Source organism: Echinops telfairi, unplaced genomic scaffold (assembly GCF_000313985.2).
Source record: "Echinops telfairi isolate 266 unplaced genomic scaffold, ASM31398v2 ScPeMD7_23;HRSCAF=83, whole genome shotgun sequence".
NCBI lineage: Eukaryota > Metazoa > Chordata > Mammalia > Afrosoricida > Tenrecidae > Echinops > Echinops telfairi.
In genome coordinates, this window is record NW_022103920.1 from 194,220 (window position 1) to 206,454 (window position 12,235).

The 12,235-nt window shown below is 48.7% G+C and overlaps 1 pseudogene; it reads left to right on the forward strand.

The window, feature by feature from the left end:
- The first annotated feature begins 9,796 nt into the window (after positions 1-9,796).
- Positions 9,797-10,291, forward strand: LOC101659370 (annotated as a pseudogene).
- Positions 10,292-12,235: the final 1,944 nt, after the last annotated feature.

Genomic DNA, 12,235 nt, shown 5'->3' on the forward strand with positions numbered 1-12,235 from the left:
ATAGTTCAGGGTCTGTTTGTTTTCTTTCACGTGTGCTTTCCAGTCAAGTCTGATGGGGTGCCATGCCCCAGCACCGCCTCTATCCCTGAGGACCTCACTGCTCTGCTCCCCCCCACCCACTGCTCTGATGCATGCCCCCAGGGGCTGGCATTCGTGGTGAGCTCATGGCGGGCGCAATTCCCTGTCTCCAGTGCTGTCCCCAGTGGTGCGATGGGTCAGCGAGGAACGCTGTGTCCCGTGGTGGGGCCGGCCCCGTGGTCATCTCCGTGCAGCGCTGTCTGAACAGGCACATTGTCCCCAGGGCTCAGCGAGCCAGGATGTGCTCCACTGTTTCCTTTTCTTCCCCTTCCCCCCTCATTGGCTCACATGCGCTCCCACCAGACCAGTCTCCCTTCTCCTCTTCCGGAGCTGCAGCTTCAATGCAGTCCTCTGGAGTGAATTCCCCCTGGGGGAGGGTGGTGCCTTGCACCCAGTTGGTAATGGGGCCAGCCCCTCAAGAGCTGCCTTCCTAAAGTAGAATCAGTCATTAGGATGTGGGTGGAGTAAAACTTTTAGGACCTTGCTGATGGAGCTTGACTCAAAATGAGCAGAAGCCATTGACAGTGAGAATGTGAACCGTACAAACTATGAATCTAGGAAAATTGGGTAGTGTCAAAAGTGAAGTAGAATGCATAAAGATTGATATTCTAGACATTAGTGAGCTGAAATAGACTGATATTGTCCATTCGAATTGGGCAATCATACAGTTTACTTTGCTAGGAATGAATAAGTAATTTCTTCATCATAAAGAACAACTCAAGATCAATCTAGAAATACAGTGTTGTCTGTGATAGGAAATTACACACTTACAAAGATATCCAGTTTATGCAACTCTTATTCAAATCTACATACCAACCTCTAATGCTAGTGATGAGGAAATTGAATAATTCTACCCCTGCCCACAGTCTCAAATTGATCAAATATGATGTGATCATGAGGCACCGATACTAATTGGTGATTGGAATGCAAAGGTCAGTAACAGAGAGGAAGGAATAGTAACTGGAAAATATGGCCTTGGTGATAGGGATGGAGATCACATTAGAGAATTTTGCAAGACCAAGGACTTCTTTATTACAAATACCTTTTCCAACCACATAAGCAGTGACTATGCCCATGGACCTCACCAGATGAAACACACAGGGATAGAAGTACAGCCAAAAATGCTCCTTAGAACTGAGGGTGGTGAGACTTTGTCTTGCGTGCTTTGGACATGTGGTCAGGAGTACTTAGACCTGAAAGGAGAAGGCCAGTGAAAAGGAGAAAGCCCATCGGGGAGATGGAAGGACACCGTGGCTGCAACAGTGGGCTCAACATGAGGACTACTGTGAGGACGGTGCAGGACCAGGCAGTGTTTCGTTCTCTGATACATCAGGTTACTGTGAGTTGGAACCAGCTTGACAACAATGGCTCCCAGGAATCCTTGAAGGTTCAAGGCCATGCACTTGGGGAGAAAGAGGAGGGAAACGTGGGAGATGGAAAAGAAAGCAGAATCCAGCCAGTGAACGTGATGGTGGAGTAGAGAGAACTAGAGGGAGAATTTGGAACAAATGTTCTGGGAAGAAAGGTGGTGGTGGTGGTGGTGGTGGTAAGATAAAAGTCTCCCACATATATGGGAGACTTTAAAGAGCTTCCAATCAGCTCTTTAAAAAATCATTGCCCAACGAGGTGTCGATGGGATCAGGTATCAGGCATCAAAGAATAAAAAATCATATCATTGTGAATAAGGGGGAGTGCGGAGTGGAGACCCAAAACCCATCTGTAGGCAACTGGACATCCCCTTAAGGAAGGGTCGTCGTCAGGGTGCAGCATAGCACCGATGAACATACAACTTTCCTCTGGGGTGGTGGTGGTGGTGGTGATGGAGGAGAAGTGGTCTCAGCAAGAAGTGATTTTCAAAGCCAGTGCACCCCGCTAGAGATATGTGTAGTGAATGCACAATGTGGGCTCTCATGATTCTATTGCTAATCAGATGCATGTGCTGGGACATGTCTCTGAATTACGGCCTCTCTTTACAAGTGTGTGACACAGTGCAGCAAACCAAATGAGTGGCTCTCAGTTCTGAATCATTATAATCATCTGAAGAACTTGTTAAATATAGAGCCCCTGGATCTCACTCCCAAACAATCTGACTCGAGAGGTCTGAGGTGAAGCTGGTAAACGTTTGTTTTAATATGTGCACACCCCTTGCCTTCCTGTCTCACCCCGGATGACTGCAATAGGCAGCCCAGGCTGGGGACCATTGCTGTAGGTTAGTCCAAAGGCCTTCCACTGTAAGGGCCATGTTTTCAAGGCCACACCCACACTTCCAGTGAGATACCACATCTCCATGGAGATGCCAGCAAGGTGTTTCCAGAGAGTCCAGTGTTTCCACTGAGACGCTCCTACCTCCTTTGCTGCGCATGTGTTCACTGGGATGCCCACATTTCTAGAGACCTCTGCATTTGCAATCTGATGGTGGTGTTTCCACAGAGACCCCTCACTGTTTCCACTGCGACAGGTGCCTACATTTTCACTGAGACTCCTTTGACTGTTAGCCTCATATTCTCAGCTGTGGATGGATGGATGGATGGATGGATGGATGGATGGATGGATGAATGGATGGATGGACGCCGGTGGATGAATGGGTGGGTGGGTGGATGCAGAGGATGTTGGGCAAAGGCATGAAAGGCTACCACCACATGGGAAAAGGTGGACATTGTGAGGAAGGAAATTCCATTTGCAGTAGAGCAGGTTTCCTGGGCTGGCTGGAAATCAGAGAATAGCTCATTGTGCTACATGAGTTCTAATGTAATTACAGAGGTGAAAGTATTTATTAGATAATTAAGATGAAAAGAACTTTTAAGAACACATGGAAAGGTGCAAATCTAGCTGCTCCTTACTTGTCCTTACTGTTACTCCATGATTTGGGTCTCATGATTCCAGCCTCCTTTCCATTGATGGGTCCCATGATTCTCAACCTGCCTTCGTGGAGGAGAGAGAAGGATCAGTCAGGTCCTGTAGGAGCCCCAGGTAACTTCCTCTACCAGGTTCATTCCTTGGCCTTAGTCCCGTAGATCTCCTGGAATCCTCCGCTGTGGGTCCTGCTTCCAGAAAGGCAAGATGGAGTCTGAAGCAGTGTTCACCCCTAAGGACCTAGAACATTGGGGACATAGCCTCCGATCTCAGAAAGCCAACACCTCACCATGATGCTCCTTCTGACTTTACTCTCCCCAGCCCCTCTCTGGGGTGCTCACACGTATGAGAAGTAAGATCTCAGTGTCAACCCCTGCAGGAGTGGAGGGGGTCAACTTGAATGTGAATGTCTAAGAAGCAGTTGGTTACTTTTGACCTGCCTCTTCATCCTTCTTCATGATGTAATACAAGGTGTCTTGATTTGAGAGGAGCAAGGTTAAAAGTGAGACTTGTGGGGCACCTGCACTTGAACCAGAGAAGTCTTTATCTATAGCAAATGCTCTGTCCCTGACTACACCTGCCCCAACAGGGAGGTATAACTGTGTTGACACTTCAGGGCTCCTGGGCAACTCTTTCTCTTAGTCTTTCCCCTATCACTTTGATGTGCTCTAGCAGCCCCCCCAGCCCCCCCCCACCGGCTTCAACTTATCCAGGGAACCCTACACACCAGGCACAGGAGTGGGTGGGGAACAAGCTGTGCTGAAAGGGGGTTCAGAACCCGGGTCTGGAAGGTCCTTTAATGACTTGATGATGTTCATGATGATTCACCAATTGAAATGGCAGTGTGTGTCTGAGTGTAATTATACATGATTTAACTTTGAATACATTTAAATTTTTTTCAACTTTTCTGCATTGAACATATTGCTTTTGTAATTAAAAACGTTACTTAGGAAAAGCGATACTCTACAGCTCCATTCCTATTAGTTTATCCCTCAGGAATGATGCAAATGCATAAAACTCCAAACTCAACCCACTGTCATTGAGCCCATTTCAACGCATAGCAACCCTACAGGAGAGAGGAGAACTGGCCCCGTGGGTTCCCATCACGGTGAAGCTTCACATGAATAGAAAGCCTCGTCTTTCTCCTGTGGATCATCTGCTGGTTTTGACCCGCTGATTTGTGGGTAGCAGCCCAGCATATAGCCCATTTGGTCACCAGGGCCCTATAAAGACTTGTGTGTTTGCAGAGCCATCGTAGCTTTTTGTTTTGTTTTAGCAGTAAGTTGAAAGCCACTCAAATCTTCAACCACAGGGACTGGTTAAAAACATTATGGTACATGCTAGAATAACTCACGCTCACCGCCATCCAGGCGAGGCAGACTCATAGCGACTATAGGGCAAGATAGAATTGCCTTTGTGAATTTTCCGAGACTGTAACTGTTTATGGAAGTAGAAAGTCCTGTCTTCCTCCCACAGAGAGGCTGGTAGTTTTGAACTGTGGACCTTGAGGATCATAGCCCGACTTGTAACCACTATGCCACCAGGGCACTTCACATTCAAGAACAGAATAAAATAAAACAGTAAAAGATCAACAGTTCAAAGTACTATCGTATTGCAAGATAATGTAGAGACCAGCTCTTATCTTGCACATTGGATAGATTCTAGAGGGGTACGATTTGCAAGAAGAAAACGTATAAATAAGGACAGATGCAGTTGGAACTTAGGGGTCCCAGCAGTATAGATACTCCAGAGACCAGAGCTTTGTTAGGGGTAAGCGTATATTGTCTTTAAGTCCTGTAGCCAGCATGCTTGTGCCAGGATTACACAAAAGCCAATTTACAATTCTTGAGGCATACAAAGAAACATTAGCTCTTTAGTCGGGGCTGTTCAAAGACAGAGGGGAGGATGAGCCTTGGAAAATGAAGAAACTGATAAGCTTGCAGGTGGCTGCTTTCTGCAGCCTTTGCCAGGGAGCAGGAGGCAAAGTATCTATCTCAGGCAGAGACAGGCCAACAGTCGCTTCAATCAACTCCCCGGGATGAGCTGTCAGCATCCTTCCATGACCTTGGGCCATGAAATGTGTTGGTCCTGTCCCGTTAACCTAAGGAACAAACTGAGCTTTCCCCCAACACATATAAAGATGCTTAAATGATCATTTGTTTTTTAAGGGGAAGAAAAAGCAAATTATATGACAAGTATATATATAATGTGAGCTCAGTTTGGATTTTTTAAAAGTGTGTGTGTGTGTTTAGGGAGTCCTGGTGGTGTGGTAAGTTATGCATCAGGCTGCTAACCCAATGCAAGTTCAGCAGTTCAAAACTATCAGCCTCTCTGTGGGAGAAAGATGACGTTTTCTACTCCCACAAAGATATGCAGTCTTGGAAACCCAAAGGGGCAAGTCTACTCTGTCCTATGGGATCATAAAAAATTGGAATTGAATTGATGGCAATGAATGTGTATGTGTATGTGTGTGTGTGTGTACATAAAATAATTGTTGAGCAAAAGCTATAAGAAGAAATAGACCAGAGAGTTAATAATGGGTTAAGAGTGGGTCAAGAGGTCTGTGCCTCTGTGGGTCCACAAGCCACCTGCCACTCTGGCCCACTACCACATGGTCTCAGTAGTTCAGTCCTTTTATCCCTGTGCCTCTGATCTCTCTGTATCATGACCTCCAAAAATTCAGGCAGGGATCTCAAAACATGCTCTGTTGGTGGCTCTTTTTCCTTGATGGTCCCAGGAATTCTCTCTCCTCTCTGCTTCTAAGCCGGTCTCCTACACACCGAGGAGTGGCAAGACTGACCAATCTCCTCGGTGCATGTTTCACACACCTCATTTGCAGGTCCCACCCTCTCCAATCATTTGGTGGGAGGAGTAAACACATGGACTGAAGAGCCAGATTTATCCAATTTCATTTCATCACAAGTGCAAGTGGGGATCTTTTAATGTGCAGTATGTACATGTAGTGACCCCCATTTCTTCCATTTCCCCTCCTTCCGAGGTGGCCCTTTCCTTTAGAATCCAGCGCAGACAGAGCTTCATCTTAGCCTTCCCGGTTTTCTTTTAGTTTCCAGGTTCTTCAGGAAGCCTTTCCTGATATTTGCTACTGAGCTACCCACCTTTCCCTCCTTCCCTCAGATCCCAGTCACCACACAGTGTCTGTTCCAAATCTGAAACACCGCCCAGCCTTTCACCCATTGTGCTAGTCTGGGCAGACTAGAGAAACAAATTCATAGACACTCATATGTGTATAAGAAAGAGCTTTATATGCAAGAGCAATTGAATAATAAAAAAACATCCCAGGCGATATTAGCCCATATGTCAGATACCAATCTATAAATTCCTCTTTAGACTCACACAGCACATGCAATGATGCTGAATGCAGGAAGATCGCAGGCCAGTGGGTGGGAAGTCTTATGGATCCAGTGGCAGTGGAAGCATCTCAGCACTGGCAGGGGTCTCCGCATGGCTCTTTCAGCTCCAGGGCTCTAGCACAGCTCCATGTGGCTTGTCAACAGGAATATCTCATAGGGAGTAAGTCTGTGTCCTGCCTCCAGGGAGATATTTATCTCCTTAGCACCTCCAAATGAGGTCATCAAGCTGCGACCTGATTGACAGGCTAACTCCACCCCTTCACTCTTCAGTCTCAAGTTGACAACAGATTATGTAACTACCACACCCACTTTGTCAACCACATTTGTTTCAGATGTTTTCGTTTCTCTCACATTTCAGCAACACCCTTGTGATGTTGTTACTCTTCTTGGCCACCATCTTCCCACCCAGGTGGCCACACTGAGCACAGGGGACACTAGGCATTGGACCAGGGGTAGCCTGGTGTCGATTGCCTGGTGCTTGGACCACACACAGGCCAGGCCCTGAAGGGCTCTTCTCCTCAGAGTAGCCCCTCAGGCAGGCCACACACCTTCTGTGCACCTGCCTTCCACCCCTGACCTCCTACAGATTTCCCAAAGATTTTCTCAGATTTACTGGAACTTGTGCCAGCACTGGGATAAGTCTCAGCCAAGGCAGCATGTGGAATACGTAGGAGTTTGAAAACAATGCGAGGCATGCTGTGGCAGTTACACAATCTGGTGTCAACTTTAGACTGAAGAATGAAGGGGTGGAGTTTAGCCTGTCAATCAGGTGGCAGCTTGATGACCTCATTTTGGAGGCTCTATGGAGGTGTATTAGTCTGGGTACTTAGGAGAAACAAATCCACAATGACTTATGTATAAGAGAGAGTTTTATGTAAAGAAAATGTGCATCACAAAAACATCCCAACCCAATGCTGCCCAAGCCCACAAGTCCAACATTAACCCATTAACCCAAAACCAGTTCACAAAGTCCTCCACCTCACAAAACAGAGGCAATGATGCCGACTGCAGGAGGAAAGCTGAGTCAGTGAATGAACAAGCATCTCAGCAGTAGCAGGGGTCTCCACATGGCTGCTCCAGCACTCAGGGCTGCATCGGGATAGGTCCATGTAGCTTCTTCTTGGGGATGTCTTGTAGGAAGTCAATCTTGCAAGCTGAAGCAGGGAACTGCTAAGGCAGCTGCACCCGGTGCAACCATCACAAAACAAGAGACCCGAGAACTAGAAAGGCGAGGCTTCACCACCCATTTATCCCTCCGCCTTTCAACCAGCACCACATGTGATTACCGGCCAGGCTGGCACAATTAACTAACTCAGGAGGTAAATAGCTCACTGGAGGCGGGACATACAGACACTGCCCGTGAGACATTCCTGTTGACAAGCCACATGGAGCTAGGCTGATGGCAGCCAGAGCCTTGAGGCTGGAGGAGCCACGTGGAGACCCACGCCAACACTGAGATGCTTCCACTGCCACTGGACCCACAAGACTTTCCACCCACCAGTTTGTGATCTTCCTGGATTTGGCATTAAAGGACATGTGTTGCATGAGTCTGAAGGGGAATTTATAGATTGCTATCAGACATATGGGCTAATATTGGAGTTATGGACTTGATCTGGACTGGGATGTTTTCTTAATGTACAATTGTTCGTTTATTAAAGCTCTTTCTTATACACATATGAGTCGATGAACTTGTTTCTCTAGTCTACTCAGACTAAGACACATGCTGACCTCCCAAATCAGCTGAGGTGGACAATAAGGCAGAGAGGAACAACAGCATTATGAAAGTAAAGACAGGTGTCCACAGTTAGAGCTGGACGGCAGGTCGCTGCCCAACAGGGATCACACGTCTGGTAGGAGAAATGGATAAGCCCCCTTGCTGCAAGAGGGTGACACTGTCTGTGCTGGGGGAAGAGGTACTGTGGCACCCCCTGAAGGGCACGAGGGAGCAAGGTGTGGTGGCAGTACTTCCGGTTCCGGTGGCTCTTTACTGAGCAGGACACCCCCGGGTCATCTTCGTGAGTTGACCCTTACTGGCCGTGGGCAGAGGCATGCTCCCGCCTTCTCAGTCTGGGAGTGGCCTGTCCTGGCCTCACAACAGACTCAGTCCTCATTCGGGAGATGGAGCCCTTTGCTGAGTCCCCAGAGGAAGCAGCTGGCTGGTTGGCAGCTCCTGCTGGTGGGGCGCCGATGAGGAATCCACCTGGCCCAAGCCCCAGAGCCCTCCAGACCTTTCTCCTTCACCCTGACCCCTTCTACAGTTCAGACCAGTGTCGTTGACCCAGACCAGTGTGTGTTCAGCATGTGACCACAGGGTGGATGGAGGTGGCAGTCATCGGGGTGGGCTCCAGCTAAGAGAGCAGCAGTCTACCGAGGGTGCCAAGCTGGGGCTCCAGGTACGAACAACTATGCCAGCGAGGGCTCTTGGCAAAGCCAGAGGTGGGACGAGCCCCAACCACCAAGGAAGCAAGAGGGCAGATGCGGTGGGGGTGAGACCGGGTCCCTGCTCTGCTGGTCCGTCGTCCAGAGCCAGACGCGTCCCACTGCCAAGGAGGGAGGGAGGGGCTACAAGAGCATGTGTCTCTTAGGGGCTGGGCATGCGGTGCACACTGGCTCCTGGTGCCCAGAAGGGCCCCTTCTCTCAGAGAGCCTGAAAGCAGATCGGGAGAAGGAGCACACCCATGGGAACTACAGAGGCTGCCTCAGAGGGGGGTCACAGTGACTGAGACCCCTGAAGGGGGAGCCACAGTGATCAAGACTCCGGGGAGCGGGGCACAGTGACTGAGACCCCGGGGAGGCCACTGTGACCGAGACCCCAAAGGGGGGGCACAGTGATGGAGACCCCAGAGGGCGGCACAATGACCAAGACGGGTCACCTGCCTTCGCTGTCTCACCTTACTGTGCAGAGGCCACACCCAAGCAGGAGTGGAAACGCAACGCCAGCTTCTGTGGACAAAGGGAGGGAAGGTGGCTTCGCGTCCATGACTGGTGGCCTCATGAAAACAGCTGTCTTGGCCCTGATGGGTGCCCCCTACATTTGCCTACTGACGTCCACAAGTATTTTACCTTAACAGTGTGCCATTAAATGGCTCAACTGTCCCTTCTTATGGCCCCAGCCAGCTTAGATACTCCAATCATATATTAGTAGAGTACCCTGCATCTTACCTTCTAATGGTATCATAATGTAGAATGATTGTGGCTATTTGTAACTATCTACCTACCACGTTTGCTGTGCTGCTGGAAGCTACGTCACTGAAACTTCACATGCTGTCTGATGATACCTATCCCCCTTCAAGGAAACCCAATCAATACAACTATTGATCGAATGTATGCGCCAACCACGAAAGCTCGTGAAGAAACTGAGGAATTCTACCAACAACTTCAGGCAAACATACATCCAACCTGCAATCAAGATGTATTGATAAGAAAGCATCTGTTACCAAGGTGCTGTTCATGAGAGACCCTGAGTCTGAACTGTTGGTCCTGTGATCACCGCGATGTCCAAGGCCAAGGGTACAGCCCGGAGGCAGAAATGCGGTTACAATGTCAACGACAGCGGGTGAATCGGGATGCTCCACCGGGCTGTGCTGCCCTTCGAGTGCTCTCACGTCCAACATGCCTGCTGAAATGGGGCTGCCCATGGACCCCAACGAGGCGAGGCCGTGCCCCTCCGAAAAAGAAAGGTGCATGCCGTGGCGGTGCACGAGGAGAGGCAGAAGGCGCTCTTGCGGAAGCCTTACGTGTTGAATAAGCTGGAGGCGAAACCAGACTCCCCGAAAAGAAGGGCCATTCTCTGTCACAGGACCTGTTCAGCTACATTCGCTACACGGTGGGAAACACGGGAGGCCTACAAGGCCAAGGCCCAGGATGAGAAGAATTACTATCAAGATCCCCTGGAGCAGATTTGGAATAAGACCAATACCTACAAACGTTTTTACCCAGACGAGTGGCAGCCCTTCATGGATCATAAGAATCAGATGGAAGTACAATGACTTATCCCCACGGAGGCCTCCTCCTGGGCCAGAGCAGCTCAAGCCAAGTGTGACGCCAAGAAGGGGTTTCCATGACCGGTGACGGTGAGGCTGGGCAAACAGTGGGGAGTCCACACTGCTCCCCCTCAGGGTGCCCAGAGGCTCTTGTTTATATTCTTGTATTCTTTGGGGGCTCAGGGAAAAGCCGGAACCTTCCCTTTACAGAGCAGGTGGGTTGCTTGTTTGAATCGTGTACATAATAAAACAAGGCTGTTACCCAAAAAAGATGTATTGATAATTATTGACAACTGGAATGTGAAGTGTGGAAATGGGAAGGAATAGTAGTTGAAAGACATTGACGTGGGGATAGAAATGAAGCTAGAGATTGCATGACAGAGTTTTGTAAAACCAACAACTTGTTCAAAGCAAAGACCTTTCTTCAACAACACGAAAGGCAGCTAGTTGTGCACTTGGATTTCCTGTGTTAGAGTTGCCTAGAGAAACAAAGGCGTGGACACTCATATGTGTAAGAGAGAACTTTATATCAAAGAGTAACTGCAGAGCGGGGCCACCCCCAATCCCAACTACGGGGACACCCCCTCCCCTCCCCGGCGCGCATGTGATCAGAGCACATGGGAGCAAAGAAGAGGGAAGGAGAGAGAGTGGAGCACATCTGGCCCACCAAGCCCCGAGGACACTATTCCTGCTCAGAGCAGCCAGTGCACAGAAAGGACCATAGGGCCAGCCCCATCACAAGACAGGATGTCCCTCACTGACCCACAGCGCTGCGAGGGACAACACTGGAGGCACCGTGTGGGAATTGTGCCTGAGCTGACCCCACCACACCGGGGCAAACGCTAAGGGTGTGCCACAGAGCAGCAAGGGGAGCAGAGCAGTGAAGTCCCTGGGGAATTCCAAAATAGATTTTGAGGCCAGGGCATGGCAGCCCATCATACTCGACCGGAAAACACGCCTAAAGGTCAACAAACAGACCTGGAACTATTTATAGGACTTTCTTTCTTTTTAATTTTTAATTAATTTGTTTTTAAAAATAATTTTATTGGGGGCCCATACAACTCTTATCACAATCCATACATACAACCATTGTGTCAAGCACATGTGTTGCCATCATCATTCTCAAAACATTGTCTTTCTACTTGAGCCCTTGGTATCAGCTTCTCATTTTCCCCCACCCCCTCCCTCCCTCACGAGCCATTGATAACTTATAAAATATAATTTTTTAATGTCTTACACTGTCTGATGTCTCCCTTCACCCACTTTTCTGTTGTCAATCCCCCAGGGAGGAGGTTATATGTAGATCATTGTGATCAGTCCCCCTTTCTCCCCCACCTTCCCCTTACCCTCCTGGTATGGCTACTCTCATTGTTGGTCCTGAGGGGGTTATCTGTCCTGGATTCCCTGTGTTTCCAGTTCTTATCTGTGCCAGTCTAGCCAGATTGTAAGGTAGAATTGGGAACATGATAATGGGGGAGATGAAACATTAAAGATTTCATCGGTGCTATACTGCACCCTGACTGGCTTGTCTCCTCCCCACAACCCTTCCGTAAGGGGATGTCCAGTGGCCTACAGATGGGTTTTGGGTCTCCACTCCGTACTCCCCCTCATTTAAAATGATATGAATTTTTGCTCTTTGATTACTGATCCTATCGACATCTCATAATTACACAGGCCGGTGTGCTTCGTCCATGTGGGCTTTGTTGCTTCTTAGCTAGATGGCTGCTTGTTTATCTTCAAGCCTTTAAGACCCCCAGATGTTATATCTTTTGACAGGCGGGCACCATCAGCTTTCTTCACCACATTTGCTTGTGCACCTGCTTTGTCTTCAGTGATTGTGTCAGGCAGGTAAGCATCATGGAATGCCAGTTTAATAGAACAAAGTGTTCTTGCATTGAGTAGAGGCCCAATGTCCATCTGCTACCTTAATACTAAACCTATAAATATATG